Below are 17,733 nucleotides of genomic sequence, written 5' to 3'. Positions count from 1 at the left end.
TGTTCACTTGTGCTCCCCGCCCCTCCATTCATTGAACAACCCCACGGGTGAATAAACGTACAGTAAGTACTGTATTTATATAGAACGAACAAGCTCGAACTATTTTCGGGTAGTTAAAAGTTGAGGGCGGGGCTTTTCCCGGGCAGTACGCGCGGCAGTTTTCGGGTAGGGCCAGAAGACTATTTTAAATTTTTTTAAACACTTCGAGACGACCACATAGAATGGAGCCGACCCCAACGATTTTAAGCTTACAGGCACGGTACATGCTATCCTAGACTACTATACACATGAAACTGCCACACGAGTGTCCCGGCTGTGCTTGGCTCTTCGCCTCTTCGGGAAGTCGAACAATGATGGAATACTACTACACTGGAGGAGTACTACAGTACGCTTCTGGCCATCTGACACCGATTGAACTACTGCATGTCCATCGCGTGCGGGAGGGAGAGCGTGTAGCGAATGCTTCTCCTAGTCTTGCCAGCCACCACGCTCATGGGCGAGGGAGGGACGCTCCTTCCTTTGCGTGTATGACAGGTGGGCCCTACAGGTGTGTGGCCAACCTGTCATACAGCCAAAGGCATGTGCAGCTAAGTCTGCGAGGGAGAGGATAATCAAACTTCTCGTTGATGTACGAGTTGACGCGACACATCAAAGCACTACACTCGATATATTTCAATAATTTGTGTGTGTGACTCCCAGATGCAGAGGCCGGGGGTCATCATCCTCCTTTTCGAGAAAAATAGACGCGTGTGTGAGAGGACGAGTGCGTGTGTGCACCTCTTCTCTTCCTGTATAACGTACTACTAAACTCAGAGTACAAGTTTTTGTGGGTGGCACGATGGTGTGTGCGAGAAGTCCCGAGAGATAGGTTTAATGCATTAATTGCAATGCATGCATGCATAAAGTACATGCATTGGTCAATTTTCTCTTAATACTTGCATGCAATGATTTAATGCACCTTGGAATCCGAACATGTGTTGGGGACAACCAAATTGAGCCTTATAAAATGGAAAAACTAAAAATTTGAGATAAGCCCTATAAAACCGGAAAGGAGGGAGTAGAAAAAGAAGTACTCCATCCGGGAATAGTGCCGCACTTCGAAACTAGAACCGTCAATAAATTTTGAGCTTGCGTCTCATCACATTCCAAATTACTCCACGCTATATTGAATTGCAAACCTGTTCACACCAATCACAACCTAAACGGTTTCCCACTTAGGAGCGTATTAGTACTCGGTTATAAATACTAGTATGCCAAGATGACTGCACATTCCTCCTCAACTCCTCATCCACAAAAACAAACAAGTCATTCAACATCCTTCCCTTGCGTCTGCCATGGCCAGCGTGAGTTCTGGGTCGAGAGATTGCCACCAGGGAGAGGCGAGCATGGAAGCGGAAGCACGAGAGATGTCCCGCCTCGCTGCGAGAGCAGCCGACATGTCCCGCCGCGCGGAAGTAGTAGCACAGAGGTCCCGCTGTGCCGCTGAAGCAGCACGGAGGTCCCGCCATGTCGTCGATGCAGCAGACTGGTCCGGCCGCGCCGCGGAAGCAGCAGAGATGTCCCGCCGCGCCATGAATGCAGTAGAGATGTCCCGCCGCGCCGCGGCGACTTGGGAAAATTTCTCGCGGGCACGCGACGACTGTTACAGGCGCATGCATGCGATCGTCCATAGCCAGACTGATCATATCTCCCGCTCGGCGAGGTTGCAGGACGACATGATAGCCTCGTTTGAACAGGCTACCGGCGTCATCCGGCAACTAAGGGAGGGCAATGAGAGGCTCCGGGCCGAGCGCGACCTGCTGAGGGAGAAGATCGTCCAAAGTGCAGACCTGCAGGAGGAGACTAGTGCCTTGTTGAAGAAACTTATGGACGAGAATGACATGCTCCGCAACGAGCGCCAAAGGCTGGTGGAAGAATCCGTGGATGTTCTCAAGCAGCGTCTTGAGGACACGAAAGAGCTCATTGCCGCTCACCGCGGAGACTAGTTTCCTGGTTTCTTTTGATGTAATAATCGGTTTAGGATGTGGATTGTGTCGTCGGTTGTGAAATGTTGGGTTCTAGCGCAGATGTTTGGCCTTTGTTGGCCTCTTGGGATGTTGTGATTTCAATTTGGTAGCTTTTAGTCCTTTGTGTTAGGCTGGAGTTGTGCTGAACTTCTTGTGAATTGTGGTGGTTTTCAGTAATGAAAATCGGAAGGGGCAAGCCCTTCTTTGATCAAAAAAAATTAATCGTCCTTATATATTCATCAGTCTTGCTATAAGTCGCAGTAGATGCTATATAGGTCCGTCGGATCTTACATCAAGATCCGTGCTTTCATATTTTCTTTTTTCTCTCTTAAATCTCAGTCGAGTGAGACATAGCCACGCCATTAAACAGAGGCTCGGGCGCCATTAATGGAGACCTTGGGAGAGAGGTGGACGGCAGATGGAGGTCAAAGGGCTCTCCTCCCGATAAGCACGCGCAGGGGTCCGATCGCACGCCTCTCGTACTCAAATAGCTACCCTGCATGTCGCCTCCTAGCTAATAAAAAAGGGGACGCGTGGAGGCACGTAAATGGTACTAGTAAGTAGAACGCCCACGATTGATTGTTAATGTGTGCGCCTTCGCAAATCGGACTGCAAATTTACCACAACATGTTGGTGCCATGTCATGGCACCAAGCCAAGTTTCATTATTTTCATGCGTGTTTTGGATTTATAGGAATTAAAAAAACTAAGTTTCTCAATGTTTCCAACCCAGCCACGACGCCCAGAATTTTGAATTTCATTCCCATTTCTTGCATGGAACCTAGAAATTTACCCGAGGACACACATGTGATTTTTCAACCAACTTTGGTGCACTGGAACATGTGCTTGTATTTCAAATTTGAATTATGCACACAAAGGTGAAACGTTCTCTCCCAGAACCACGAGCCTTCTTGAGAGAAGCTCTGATTTGCAAGAAGCTTATACCAAAATTTGTTCCTATTCGGCCATTTTTTACCACGGCATGGTACTACCATGACATGACACCATGCCAAGTTTCATGATTTTAAAACCAAGTTTCTCAATGTTATCGACCGAGGCATGATGCCCAGATGTTTGAATTTTATTCTCATTTTTTGCATGGGACCTACTCCCTCCTTCCATCTATATAGGGCCTAATGTGTTTTTCAAGACAACCTTTGACTATTGACAAGATTAATAGCACATGAGATGTATACTATGCAAATTATATTATTGGAAGCTCCTTTGACATACAAAATTGAAGGTATGCTTTGTGTAAGTTGCATGTCATATATTATTGCTCTAACGTTTGGTTAAAGTTAGCCTCGAAAAACGCATTAGGACCTATAGGCATGAGAGGAGTCGACTTCGAGAGAACGTGTTTGTTCGAGAGACACCGAGGAAGACTACTATATATCGATGGTGCATGTAGGCGGGAATTAAACTAAGGGATGGTCTTATTGGTTTCGGGGATATAGGGGAAGAGTGAGAGGCGGGGGGGTAGCTAGAAGGAGATTGTTAAGTGTGAGTGTGTGTTTTACCCATCTAGGCGTAAGTTATGTGCACAAAAGAGGAGAACGATTCGATGTGGCGTTAGGATTGAGGGTAATTAACTATGTATGGAGACATAGAGACCTTGAACGTGCATGTGTGAGAGGTATACATGTATACGTGGGATGTGTGTGTGTGCGCACGCGCATGATCGAGATAAAAGAAAGAAGACATAAGTCATAAGATCAACGACATGGGAGAGACGGATCGGTATGACAATATGCATGCATGTGAGAATGCATGGAAGAAGTCCCGACAATTGAGCATGTGTTTTTGTCTTTAAGAGATAGTGGCATGGGCTGGAGCATGCATCTATGGCGAGCAGTGGGAGTGAGGCGCAACAATTGTGCAAAAGAGACCAACCTATAAATGCATATGTATGGAGAGACATATATAGTGTGGGTGATAGGAAGCAAGACTCCGTGCGAGAAAGAAATGTTGACGGAGAAACTACAGATAGATACAGAGATGGAGATGCTAGCTAGAGGGACATCCGCTAGTTTGGGTGTTGGAGATGACCGTCGGGTGGTTCGAAGGGTGAAGTTATATATGTGTGTGAGAGGGCACTTGACTGCATGTAGAGAGAAACATATGTAGTGTGCGTGATAGGAATCAAGAGTGAGGGCGAGAAAGAAGGTTTATGGAGAAATAGATAAATAGAAAGATAAAGATGCTAGCTAGTGTGCGTTAGAGATAGGAGTCGAGTGGATCAGAAGGCTGGGTTATGTGTGTGGGTGTGAGAGAGATAGAGAGAGGGTGCGTGTGATTCACATACAAACAGATAACAGAGAGAAATGAGATCCATAGAGATGGAGTTTTGTGTCTGCGAGAGAGAAAGATATTTCACAACGAGAGTGATAGCTAGAGAGACATACGAGGGAACGCAAGATATCTCTAGGGAGAGAGGGTGTGTGTGAGCGACATACAAGAGAACAATGGAGAAATATGAGACCTTGGGAGACAGAGTGTGTGTTTGTGTGTGAGAAAGAGATATTGATGAGGAAGAGTCGTAGGTTCTCATATCTAAGGAGCGAAAGACATCTCTATATGAGGGGTGTGCGAGTGGCACACATGGGAATAGTAGAGAGAAATGAGACCCTGGGAGACAAAGTTTTGTGTTTGTGTGAGAGAAAGAGATTCCACATGGAGAATCATAGTTAGAGACACATGGCAGGGAGCGAGATATACTTAGAGAGAGATAGAGTGATGAAGGTCGAGGGAGAGAGTACCGTCAGTGTGTTACGAAGATAAAAGATCATTGTCGACATACAGGTAGCACGAGAGATACCTAAGAGACGATGAACGCGTATAGGTCCAGAGAGATAGTCCTATATAAGCATGAGTGATAGCTATATGAGACGAATATCTGGATTAAAGGGAATTCAAATATTTAAACTGGAGATCACGACATCGATAATATCATAACGCAAATTGGTGTATCAAACATGCATATTCATTTGAATTTGGGCACACATGTAATGTTATATAGTTTATCAATATTGGTGATCCATAGATTCTTCAATTACAAACAATGCATGGTTTATATGCAATTAATGTCTAAACGGGATTACACTATATGTTGCGTGTGTGAAACACATTATACATGTTTGCGAAGTAAAAAAACCGCATGAAACACACATTAATTGGAGACAGTTAGCGAGGAATGCATACATTGGATTTCAACATAAAGTGGTTTCAAATATTTGAAAATCCAAATTGATGGATACAACCTTATGAATCTGAGATCATGCCATTTGTAGACCATATTTATGTATAAATGGTGTTGTGCTTTTGAAAGTATATATAAAAAAATGATGTATATAGAATGTAATTCCAATTGAAAATGGATCCACCCGAAAAAAATATAGAATAAAAACGGGATTCGAATTGAGTTGGCATGGTAAACGTGCACTCTGCAAAATTTGAAAGAAGCGGGGAAAGTCACAGTAACCTCCTGAAACCAAAATCTGCGAGATGGAAATCACTGCTGCCTATCCCTGCCACGCAAAGCCTATATGATGGATTTCTATAGGTTTCGATAGGGGTAGGTTTGTAATTTCACCCAAACGTGGCGTAACCGCCTCTCGCCCGGATTCATACACGGTGGGTGCCAAAACACAGTGTGTCCTCGGCCGAAATCGACTCCCTCCCCGATTCATATTCATACACGGTGGGCGCCAAAAACAAACTCTCGTCGGCAAATATTCGTTGTATGCGAGATTACCGTCCTATCCCCGACCGACTAGTGTTGCTGTGATGTAGTAGAAATTTTAAACGGGAGCTAAGTTTGTAAATTTCCTCGCATTTGAGACAAGTGCGCCCTGAATACATGGTTCCCCCCTTCCTCTCTACCTCCCTTTTCCCCATTCGTACTCCGTGGGCGCCAAAACACCCTCTCCACCCCACCCTCCTCAGTCCGCCGCCGTCCGCCACCCCATCCACTGCCGTCCTCCTCCACCATGCCGGAGCTGATACCCCGATGCCGCCGTCCATTACAAGAGATCGACCTCTCTCATCCACGGCTTCAGACCGGGATCCTTGCATCCCGTCCTCTCGCTTCATCCCCGCCGCCGTCCACCTTGCCGGCGCCGCTCCTACGACCGTCTCGTCCACCGCGCCCCGCCGCCACCGTCTACCCTCCTAGATCTGCTTCCACGCCGCCGACAGCCATCGCTACCGCAGCACCGTCAAATTTTCAGCAGATGCCTACACGGTGCCGCACCAGAGGCGGTACTCTTTCATATCTGCTCAACTTATTTATCGCAGCAAGAAAATAGATCGCCACTGCTTTACTTGATTTCTTGTCATGGTTGCGAAGTTGCCTTTGTCCGGTTTGCACCTTCAGATCCGCCATGGCACGCTCAACACCATACTCGCAATGCTTATGGTTTTCCCCTTTTATATTCCACACTAGTTAAATCATAGTAGACTAAATTTCAAAATTGGGTCAGTCGATTTTTCAGAGCTCGCCGGAGTTCGCCAGTGCGATCGAAGGGGCTCGGGTGGTTGTGGCGCCTCGCCGAACGAAGAAAACTCGACAGGGGTGGGGGTTGGGGTGGGGGTGGCGGAGGAACACAGGCGGTGGGGGCCGGTGGTCCGGCCGGCGGCCCATGCGGTGTTCTGTATGGGAAGAATCAGAGACGAGGAAGAAGAAGGGTTAGGAGACGTAGGATCTTCATCCAACCGCCTGAAATGGTCGAGAGACAGCTAGGAGTTGCATTCTTAATCCGCTCTGGTTCATCATGTGTGGGCACTGCGCAACCAACATTTTGTTATCCAAAATCTGCTTGCTCTTCTTTACCATGTTCCTCTTCCGTTCTTCTTTAATATGTACTCTCTCTGTTCCTAAATACAAGTCTTTGTATAGATTCCATCATGGACTACATATGGAGCAAAATGAGTGAATCTACACTCTAAAATGTACCTGGATACATCTCTATGTGATCCATAGTGGAAATCTCTACCAAGACTTATATTTTGGAATGGAGGGAGTATGATAGTAGTACAGTATGTTGCTTGTACTGAAGATGAGCAGGGACATTTGTAGTGTAGAGGTCTATACGGTCGGTTGTGATGGACACTTTGAGCCTCTTTGATTCGTAGGATCTTGTAAACATAGGAATAGGATTTGTAGTGGCCTGCCCACTTGAATCCTATAAGAATAGCAAGGAAATGCGGGGAGCTGTGTCGGCTTTGAGAGTTACACTGATATTAACAGTACCGCACCTTCACTTGAAGAGAGCTGGTATCCGAAGCCTTTCTAGCCGTACCGGCAATACTAGCACATATATTCCAACAAGTTCCACTTTGCTAATTTTACTCTGATGCTTAAGGTTTTCCCATTATATCTACACTATGATCTGTGTAGCTGCTTTGTGTCGCACTAGCAGCAGTCCACTCTTGAAGCTAAACACTGCAATGACTTACAAAATTGGCACCAAGGCATTGAATGCCATTCTGGATGCAATGAAACTCATACGCTCCCCACCTGTTGATTCTTGTTCAGAATATCATCCTAATGACTATTCTAACCTTGAGGAGTCAAAGGCAGATGGCCTGTCCTGTTCATCCATCAAGGTGTCTGTTCTAATTTGGCAATGTTTTATTGAGTACGGGTATCTTGCATATGTTGTCTTGCATTTCTTCTACTTTGTTGCACCGCCATCTGCTTAGTTTACTCATCATATATGTCGAGATGCCATGCCCATCCATTACCAATACATATTCCATCTGTCATCATACCATGTTTTTCCACTCAAATGCTATTCTTGTGCATCAGACATCAAAAAGGAAGAGGGTGATTGCCGAACCTAAAGGAGCACCAGCAAAGTCCTTGAAAAACGTGGTGGTGCCAAAGAAATCAGACAGCACCCCACTTATATTGGTTGTACAACCAGTGACACAAAACGTAGGACCGACTCTAGCAGACTATACCCATACTTCACTGGCCACACCACTAGCCCCACCACACAGGACCTGCACTCTAGCAAAAGGTATACCGATTTCATTTGCCATAACACTAGCTGTACCACAGACAAATCCCACTCCAGCAAAAAGTACAGCAAGTCCACCAGCCGAAGACCTATCCCAATTGCAGAGACGGCCAATTCCTGCAGATTGGAACCCCATTCCATTTATCCCTAGTTTAGAAGACAATGCTTTCAATGTTGTTAGGGACTACGTGCATATATTCCCATCATGGGAAGATTATTGTGAAGACAAACACCATTTTCACATCTTCCTGTCCAACTTACGTGTAAGTGCTATTATTCATGGCTATTATTTTCCTGTTTTCTGCTGATTGAACACATCAATGATTTACATTACATTGTTGTAACTAGGCGAGGGTCAATCTGGATAGTCATGACGAGCAAAGCTTGCTTGTGCTTTTCAAGGAAGCATTGCAGCAGTATCGGTTTTACCTGAGGAAATCACACTTTGATGGCAAGTCTATAAACGAATTTCTGGTGAAGTCTCCTGTGCTAAATTTAGAATACATTGAATGGAAAAACCTTGTTATGCACTGGTCTCGTTACCAGAATGAGGTACTGTCTATGAAATCACATGACAATTTGAACTTCTACTTTTCCGCATGTGCCTTACGGATCTTTTTTGCAGGAAATCTGCTGGAAGAAGAATTCCGGTTTGACAAGAACGACAGGATATCTCAAATATGCTGCCCGCTGCTTTGCTGTTGTTAGTACCTGTTGTGCTGTATCACTGTACTTGCATACATACCTGGTTCATTATGTGACAGCAGTATGCATGATAGCTTGCTTATCAATTGTTCGCTCCAAATTATCTGATTTGTATGAATGGTTACATTAGTGTAGAATATATCCAATGCCAATGTTTTTTTAGCTCTGCATTGTTCTTATAAGTACATGATGTCCTTTATCAGTGTACTTATAATGGAAGGTAGTTGTTCATGTACCATCACTCTGCAGCTTATTTTCCTTTATCCTCCATTTTCTACACATCAGATCTATATTTACTCTTACCATAAGGTTTGTACTGAAGAAGTTTAGCTGTGCATTTCTCTTGGCTGTACCTTTTGCCTGTATCGCTGCACTTACATTTATAGCTACTTGGTTATGTAGCATCACTCTTCATCTTATCTTAAATATTCTCCATTTTTTCGTATATTATCACATCTATATTTACTCTTAACAAAATGTAGAATAAAGAAAATGCTTTTGAAGAAGATTCTATGGTAAACTTCTTGAATTGCCCCCCCCCATCAGCATGGACAAGGCCTTTATAGAGCCTGTCTTCACCAATAATGTAAGTTTGTCCATCTCAAGCCTTCAAACTTTGTTGTATATATTTGGTTAGGCATGACTGCAACATCTGTTTATTTTTGGTCTTTGCATCAAATTGCTTGTTTAAAGTTTATTATATGTAGTTCATAAACAAAAGTTCGTCCTTTCTCAATTTAAGTTTTCAGTTGTACAACCAAGTTCCTTCTTCATACCATGTAAATTAAACTATACAGAGCAAGTGATCTTCTTTTGCACTGCATGTATGCTTCTGTTCTTCATCTGTAATCCAGTGGTGTGGTGAACCTACCCACTACAGCACAATGTCATATTCTGCAATGTCTTAACTATGAAAAATGTCATATCATTCTACTATTATTTAAATCGTCTCTTTATTTGGCAATCTGAAATGGTATAAATTGACAGCACACTAACCATTGATATTTATTAGTTCTTGATCTGTAATCCAGTGGTGGCGTGAAGCTGCCAACTCCTTCACAATGTCATTTCCTGCCATGTCTTGACCTGAACAATACCATATTGTGTTAATGCAAATTTAAACTGTGTCACTTTATTCTTCAGTAAGAAATGTGATGAATTGTCAGCACTGATACTTTTATGTGCAAAACCTGTCATCTGTCTGTTTGTTTATCTTTTAGAGTGAGGAAGATATAAGTGTTGAACAAGCGCATTCTCATCATCTTGCTCAGCTTCTTGCGCTGCAGCTCCCCAGCAGGGCTAACCTTTCTTGAACTCTATTGAAGTGCTGTCGGTTTTGTATATTATTTTGTCGGCGTGTTTATTTGCATTGGTGGCGATCTTTGATGCCCAGTGTATGTAATCTGCTGTCTGCTTGTGCTTTATTATCATAGTGGCGAACTTTGATGCCCAGTGGATGTAATATGCCGTAATTTCTTTATTGTATAGTATAGGTTTTTCTTATTCACGATGCTGCAGTTATGTTACTGTATATATGTCCTGTCTTGGCAGTAAACCGGCCAAACCGTAAAATTACGGTACATAATCGGGCCGTCATGCAATCACGATGTAGGTTGGGCCTGAAACGTGCCGATCAGCTCATGGGCCGGCAGCAGCCCGAAATGAACCCCGGCCCATGATTGTGCGAATCAAATCACGTGCTTTTAACAAGCCAAAATTATCCAGGTCCTTGTTTGTCCCAATCAGATATCGGCTGCGAGCAGGCCGGATGCAAACCGGGCCGTAGTTTGGCCCAACTATATGACGGGCTTTTAACAGGCCGAAATTAATATAGGGCCGAAATGTTAAACGGTCCCTTAACAGGCCAAAACTAATATCAGGCCGAATTACTAAGTGGGCCTTTAGCAAGTGGGCCCAAAAGCATAGTGTCCAGTTGACGGGCCGAACCTGATCTGGGCCGTAATTTGGCCCAGAACGTGGTAGGCTTTTAACGGGCCGAATCTCATATGGGCCACTATTAGGCCTGGAGCGTGGCAGGCCATTAATGGACCGGATCAAATATGGGCCGACATTTGGCCCAAAACATGGCAGGAAGTTAATGGGCCGGCCTACTAGGGTCCTCAAAATCTTGTGGGCCTACAACTGGGCCAGCCCATTAATGTCGGCGAAATCTCATGGGCCTTTAGCTGGGCCGGCCCACTATGACCCGCAAGAATCTTGTGGGCCTTTACCTGGGCCGGCCCTTTATGGCACAAAAAAATCTTGTGGGCCTTTACCTGGGCCGACCCATTATGGCCCGCAAAATCTTGTGGGCCTTTAGCTGGGCCAGCCCATTATGGTTCGCAAAATTTCGTGGGCCTTTAGCTGGGTCGGCCCATTATGGTCCGCAAAATCTTGTGGGTCTCTAGTTGGGCCGACCCATTTAAACTTGTTGGGCCGTGCCACCTGTCAACGTATCATAGGCGCCTTCTGTCCAGTGAGTGGATGACATCTGTCCCGACGATGAGCCGACATGTGTTTCCTCTAGCCAATTATAATTTTACACGTGGAAATCCCCATTGGTCGGGGCTGTTAACGGGTTATCGAATCCAAAACCCGACCCGATAGCTTAACGGCGTTCCGTTACGGTGGATTCCATGTGTCGGTCACCCTTGAAGAAAGCACTTCTGTGACGCGCGATTTATCGTCATGGAAGTGGACACTTCCGTGATGATAATTTTGGTAATGTCATGGAACACTTCTACGACAGCACAGGTATGACTATCTTGATTCTGTCATAAATTTGTCATGGATGTACATGCGTGACAAAAAAAGCAACCTACTGTGACAAACACGTATCATCACGGAAGTGTATTTTTTTGTAGTGCACTTCACCATCACCGTCACCATGCCGTCGTGTTGACGGAACTCTCCCTCGACAATTTGCTGGATCAAGAGTTCGACGGACGGCATCAAGCTGAATGTGTGTAGAACTCGGAGGTGATGTACGTTCGGCGCTTGATCAGTCGGAACGAGAAGAAGTTCGACTACATCAACCGCGTTAACAAAACGCTTCCGCTTTCAGTCTACGAGGGTACTTGGGCACACTCTCCTCTTTCGTTGCTATGAATCTCCTAGATAGATCTTGCGTGAGCATAGGAATTTTTTTTTGAAATTGCATGCTACATTTCCCAATAGTGGCATCCGAGCCAGGTCTATGCGTAGATGATATGCACGAGTAGAACACAAAGAGTTGTGGGCGGTGATCGTCATACTGCTTACCACCAATGTCTTATTTTGATTTGGCGGTATTGTTGGATGAAGCGGCCTGGACCAACCTTACATGACCATGTTCATGAGACCGGTTCCACCGACATACATGCAACTAGTTTTGCATAAAGGTGGCTGGCGGGTGTCTGATTCACCAGCTTTAGTTGAATCGGATTTTACTGCAGCCGGTCCTTGTTGAAGGTTAAAACAACAAACTTGATAAATCACTGATACGTCTCCAACGTATCTATAATTTTTGATTGTTCCATGCTATTATATTATCCATCTAGGATGTTTTATATGCATTTATATGCTATTTTATATGATTTTTGGGACTAAGCTATTAACCTAGAGCACGGTGCCAGTTTATGTTTTTTTGTTTTTGAGTTTTACAGAAAAGGAATACCAAACGGAGTCCAATTTACATGCCAATTTTTGATGATTTTTTATGGATCAAAAGAAGCCCCCAGAGTAAAATAGTTGGGCCAGAAGAGTCCCAAGCCATCCACAAGATAGGAGGGCGAGCCCGGGGGGCAGGGCGCACCCTCCACCCTCGTGGATGACTCGGGTACCTCCCTGACTTGTTCCCGACGCCAAAAATTGCTATAAATACTGAAACCTCCAGAAAATAACATAGAGCGGGAGTTCCGCCGCCGCAAGCCACTGTAGCCACCGAAAACCAATCCAGACCCGTTCCGGCACCCTGTCGGAAGGGGGAATCCCTCTCCGGTGGCCATCTTCATCATCCCGACACTCTCCATGACGAGGAGGGAGTAGTTCACCCTCGGGGCTGAGGATATGTACCAGTAGCTATGTGTTTGTCTCTCTCTCACTCTCTCGTGTTCTTGATTTGACACGATCTTCATGTATCGCGAGCTTTGCTATTATAGTTGGATCTTATGATGTTTCTCCCCATCTACTCTCTTGTAATGGATTGAGTTTTCCCTTTGAAGTTATCTTATCGGATTGAGTCTTTAAGGATTTGAGAACACTTGATGTATGTCTTGCATGTGCTTATCTGTGGTGACAATGGGATATTCACGTGATCCACTTGATGTGTGTTTTGGTCATCAACTTGCGAGTTCCGTGACCTTGTGAACTTATGCATAGGGGTTGGCACACATTTTCGTCTTGACTCTCCGGTAGAAACTTTGGGGCACTCTTTGAAGTTCTTTGTGTTGGTTGAATAGATGAATATGAGATTGTGTGATGCATCTCGTATAATCATACCCACGGATACTTGAGGTGACATTGGAGTATCTAGATGACATTAGGGTTTTGATTGATTTGTGTCTTAAGGTGTTATTACAGTACAAACTCTAGGATAGATTGAATGGAAAAAATAGCTTCGTGTTATTTTACTACGGACTCTTGAATAGATCGATCAAAAAGGATAACTTTGAGGTGGTGTCGTACCCTACAATAATCTCTTCGTTTGTTCTCCGCTATTAGTGACTTTGGAGTGACTCTTTGTTGCATGTTGAGGGATAGTTATATGATCCAATTATGTTATTATTGTTGAGAGAACTTGCACTAGTGAAAGTATGAACCCTAGGATTTGTTTCAACGCATTGCAATACCATTTTCGCTCACTTTTATCATTAGTTACCTTGCTGTTTTTATATTTTCAGATTACAAAAACCTATATCTACCATCCATATTGCACTTGTATCACCATCTCTTCGCCGAACTAGTGCGCCTATATAATTTACCACTGTATTGGGTGTGTTGGGGACACAAGAGACTCTTTGTTATTTGGTTGCAGGGTTGTTTGAAAGAGACCATCTTCATCCTACGCCTCTACGGATTGATAAAACTTAGGTCATCCACCTGAGGGAAATTTGCTACTGTCCTACAAACCTCTGCACTTGAAGGCCCAACAATCTATATCTATACCTACTAATAAACCAAGGTGATATTCTTGGTTTCGTCCCGCATCTAAACATACTATACGTGTTTAAAGAAAACATGAGATGGTACTAATTCGTAGAGGCGGTTTTATTTCAAGCGTCCCCGAGCGAACGTGAGGAGAGGAGCGATGCGAGCTGGATCTGGCTCGGGAAGATGGGCCGAGTCTGGCTCGGCCCATGAGCATGCGCTTCTCTTTGCTTTGGAGTCCGCGGTCTAAAAAAATCTTCCGTGAGTTGGCCTGAAAAAATGAATTTTGTATACAATTGGGAAAAAAGAGGAGATGTACAAAGTTGAATCAAAACAGAACATCGAGGCCGACATCGACATGGTGCAAGATCGACGAGGCCGACATCGACGAGTCCTCGAGGTCATCTGTGTCGCAAGACCTTCGGTGCCGCTGAACCTGGTAGCTTCCACCTTACTTTCGTGGGAGCCTATGAACATAAGACATCTAAGGGGACGCCGGAGATGAGCGAGGGCGGCCACCTGAGGCGCTAGGAGAGGTTGCAGTGGGAGGCGGCAGCGCAACCATCAGAGGGGCGCGAAGGATCTCGGTGGAAGCCGTACCCATCGGCCATCATCGCTGCCGAACCGGCTGCCCGACTATGCACCACATCCACATCTCCTGTAGTTAATGTCTTCGCTCCTCCTCTGAAGTGTCTCCGTGGCAGCGTTGTTCCCACCCCCATGCCCATAGCTGCTTCTCCCGATCTGTTGTGCCTCGGCATGGACGGCGTCAGCGACTGTGGTTCCTCTCCAGCGAGCTTGTGCTCTTCTCTTTCCATCACCAGTAAAATAGCTAGCTAGATGGTCTCTGCTTTGTGGGTGGCAGGTGGTGATCTTGGACCCGGGTAGATGTGCCACATCGTTGAAGCACAAATTGCAGACGGATGCCTTGACGAATTTACTGCAGGATATATGCAAGTTGACTACATATCAATTGGAATTGTGTACATCTTCATCAATGTGATCTGCAGTGAAGTTCAGCCAGACTCCAACTATCCCCTGCACATGCGCAGAGAAAGCTAGCAAGTGGGCAATGGAGATACAGTCTCTCTTAACCTTACAGTAGCACCAGCAGACAAATACACAAGTAAACTCTTGTTCCCTCGCTCTAGATGAAGAAGAGCCGGGACATGTCAGCCAGTTTCAGTGTGTCTGGTATAAGATCATGTTGCATGTTTATCGTTTGTCAGTTTCGGGCGTATATAGCAGCTTAAAGAGAGTGGTTTGGCTCCAGGCGGCTTGTAACTCAGTACTTTTTTATGGAACTTGTTGCGGCTTGTGACTAGATCATGTGGATTGTCTATAAGATTTTGAGCAGCAATCTTGACTCCTTTTAGAAGAACAGTAACATGTCTGGTGATCAGAGTCTTGCTGGTGATATGCCCGAAAGGCATGTGTAGTTCAGAATGGACCAGGTAACATGCTTTCAAAGTGGATTATAAAATATCAATTCAACTGAAAATTCCTATTCACAATTGTTAAGTTTGATACTATGTAGTTTGACTTACTTCCAAGATTGTAGTTGATTGTTGGTTGATTTTTTTGTCACATGTTGAAAAGATGAGCAATTTTGTTACCAGAAGTTCAGAATTATCCTTCCTTTAACTTTCTTTAGGCCACAATATATACGTCGACGCTCAGCCCACACGTCTACCGTCCCAAACTTTCTTTGGGCCACTGCCTTCAGTTTCCGCTGCCGCATCCAGACCAGACAACAATGGAATTCAGGTGACGAAATTGATCATGCTTCCAGACCTCCTGCAGCTCCATGTGTCCATGGTACCTTCACTTTTCGTACCTTCAACTTTGGTCTGTGTTCCTTCTCGTTGTTCTACTTCTAACGTCTCCTCTTGCAGGAATCTTCAAAAAATTATTCATACTCCAGATCACCTACTTCACGATGGAACTGCTCATCTATGCTATTTCAATTAATGGGCTACTCCATCCATGGCATGCAGTGGAGAAGATGGGGCACATCATAATATTTTGATAGAGCTTTTATTCTTCTTACCATGACGATGGATTTTCCAGTTCTCACCGGACATGAATAATTTCTAATCTCACCACATGAATGGCACTCTTGGTCTCATCGGACATAAACACACATGTTCTACTTGCTGGTATTGATTACTCTGATTGCAGTTGTTGTTGCTTTAGATTTGGTGACCATGCCATTTTTTACTATCTAATTTTAATTATATTTTTGTATAAACTAATTATTTAAAGTTGGGGTCGTTCAACCCACAAATCAATCAAGCGGTGACACGGGTTGCATGTTCTGTTGAACGAGAACGTGGACTTGAGGGGGGGGGGGTCTTGAGCCATGTTTATTTCGCTAAGTCATGTGACTTTTTCTCCCGTTGCAATGCACAGACATGTTTGCTAATTATTCCACTCTAAGAAAAGATAAGAAATTAAAAGATGGAGAAAATTTCACCATCTGTACATTGCGCTCAGAACACATACACCACTTCTTTTTCACCCAGTGATAGTGAATTAGTGATAAGTCGAAGGAGGCGCCATCAAAGGACATGACTATGACTTTCTCAACTCTATAGTACATGGTCCAAACACCAACAATTCTTTTTTTACAGTAGACACAGAGCATGTGTTTTTTAAGAGAAATACAGTTTTGAATTATTTTTTATTTCAAAACATGTGAACATTTTAAAATATGTCACCATTTTATATTCAGTATTTCCAAAAAAGGTACCAAAATTTTAAAACATGCTTGCATTTATAAATATTCTCAAAAATTAAATAAATCAAAATTGTTTTTAAAAATCATGTGTTAAACATGTGAATATTAAAAAAAAATCACTTTTTTAAAAAATGATAATTTTTAAATGTTACTTTAAAAATAATGTTCTGTCAAAAAGTAAAAAAAATGATTGGAAAACTATTCCATGCACAGCTACTCTATAGTACATGGTCCAAACATCAACAATTCTTTTTTTACAGTAGACAAAGAGCGTGTGTGTTTTTTGAAGAGAAATACCGGTTTTTAATTGTTTTTTATTTCAAACATGTGAACATTTTAAACTATGTCACCATTTTATATTCAGTATTTCCAAAAATTGTACCAAAATTTTAAAACAGGCTTGCATTTATAATATTCTCATAAATTAAATAAATCAAAATTGTTTTTAAAAATCATGTGTTAAACATGTGAATATTTAAAAAAATCCCTTTTTAAAAAATGATAATTTCTAAATGTTACTTTAAAAATAATGTTCTGTCAAAAAGTAAAAAAAAAGCGATTGGAAAACTATTCCATGCATAACTACTCTTTCATTAGATGGACGATGTTAAGGTGGCTTCTTCAAGTCGACACTTCATACTCCGAAAAGGGATAGTCAGAATTGAATATAATAAATGTGGCATAATGGCACACTCAGATTAGATTTTGCTATTCCTTTGGCCCGGTGCAACGCACGGGCATTTGTACTAGTGTCTACAAGAGGAAGGTTGTGTAGTAGACATCAATCACCTTTGTGGTTTTGATGCGTAGGTAAGAACGGTTCTTACTAGAAGCCCGTAGCAGCCACGTAAAACTTGCAACAACAAAGTAGAGGACGTCTAACTTGTTTTTGTAGGGCATGTTGTGATGTGATATGATCAAGACATGATGTGATATACGTTATTGTATGAGATGATCATGTTTTGTAAAAGTTATCCGCAACTCGCAGGAGCCTTATGGTTGTCGCTTTATTGTATGGAATGCAAACGCCATGTAATTTGTTTACTTCATCACTATGCGTTAGCGATAGTTGGCGAGACGACCACGACGCTATGATGGAGATCAAGATGTCAAGCCAGTGACGATGGAGATCA

Source organism: Triticum urartu, chromosome 3A (genome assembly GCF_056163025.1).
Source record: "Triticum urartu cultivar PI428250 chromosome 3A, HENAU_Tu73, whole genome shotgun sequence".
In the NCBI taxonomy this organism is placed as follows: domain Eukaryota; kingdom Viridiplantae; phylum Streptophyta; class Magnoliopsida; order Poales; family Poaceae; genus Triticum; species Triticum urartu.
Note: the sequence above shows the minus strand (reverse complement) of the source record.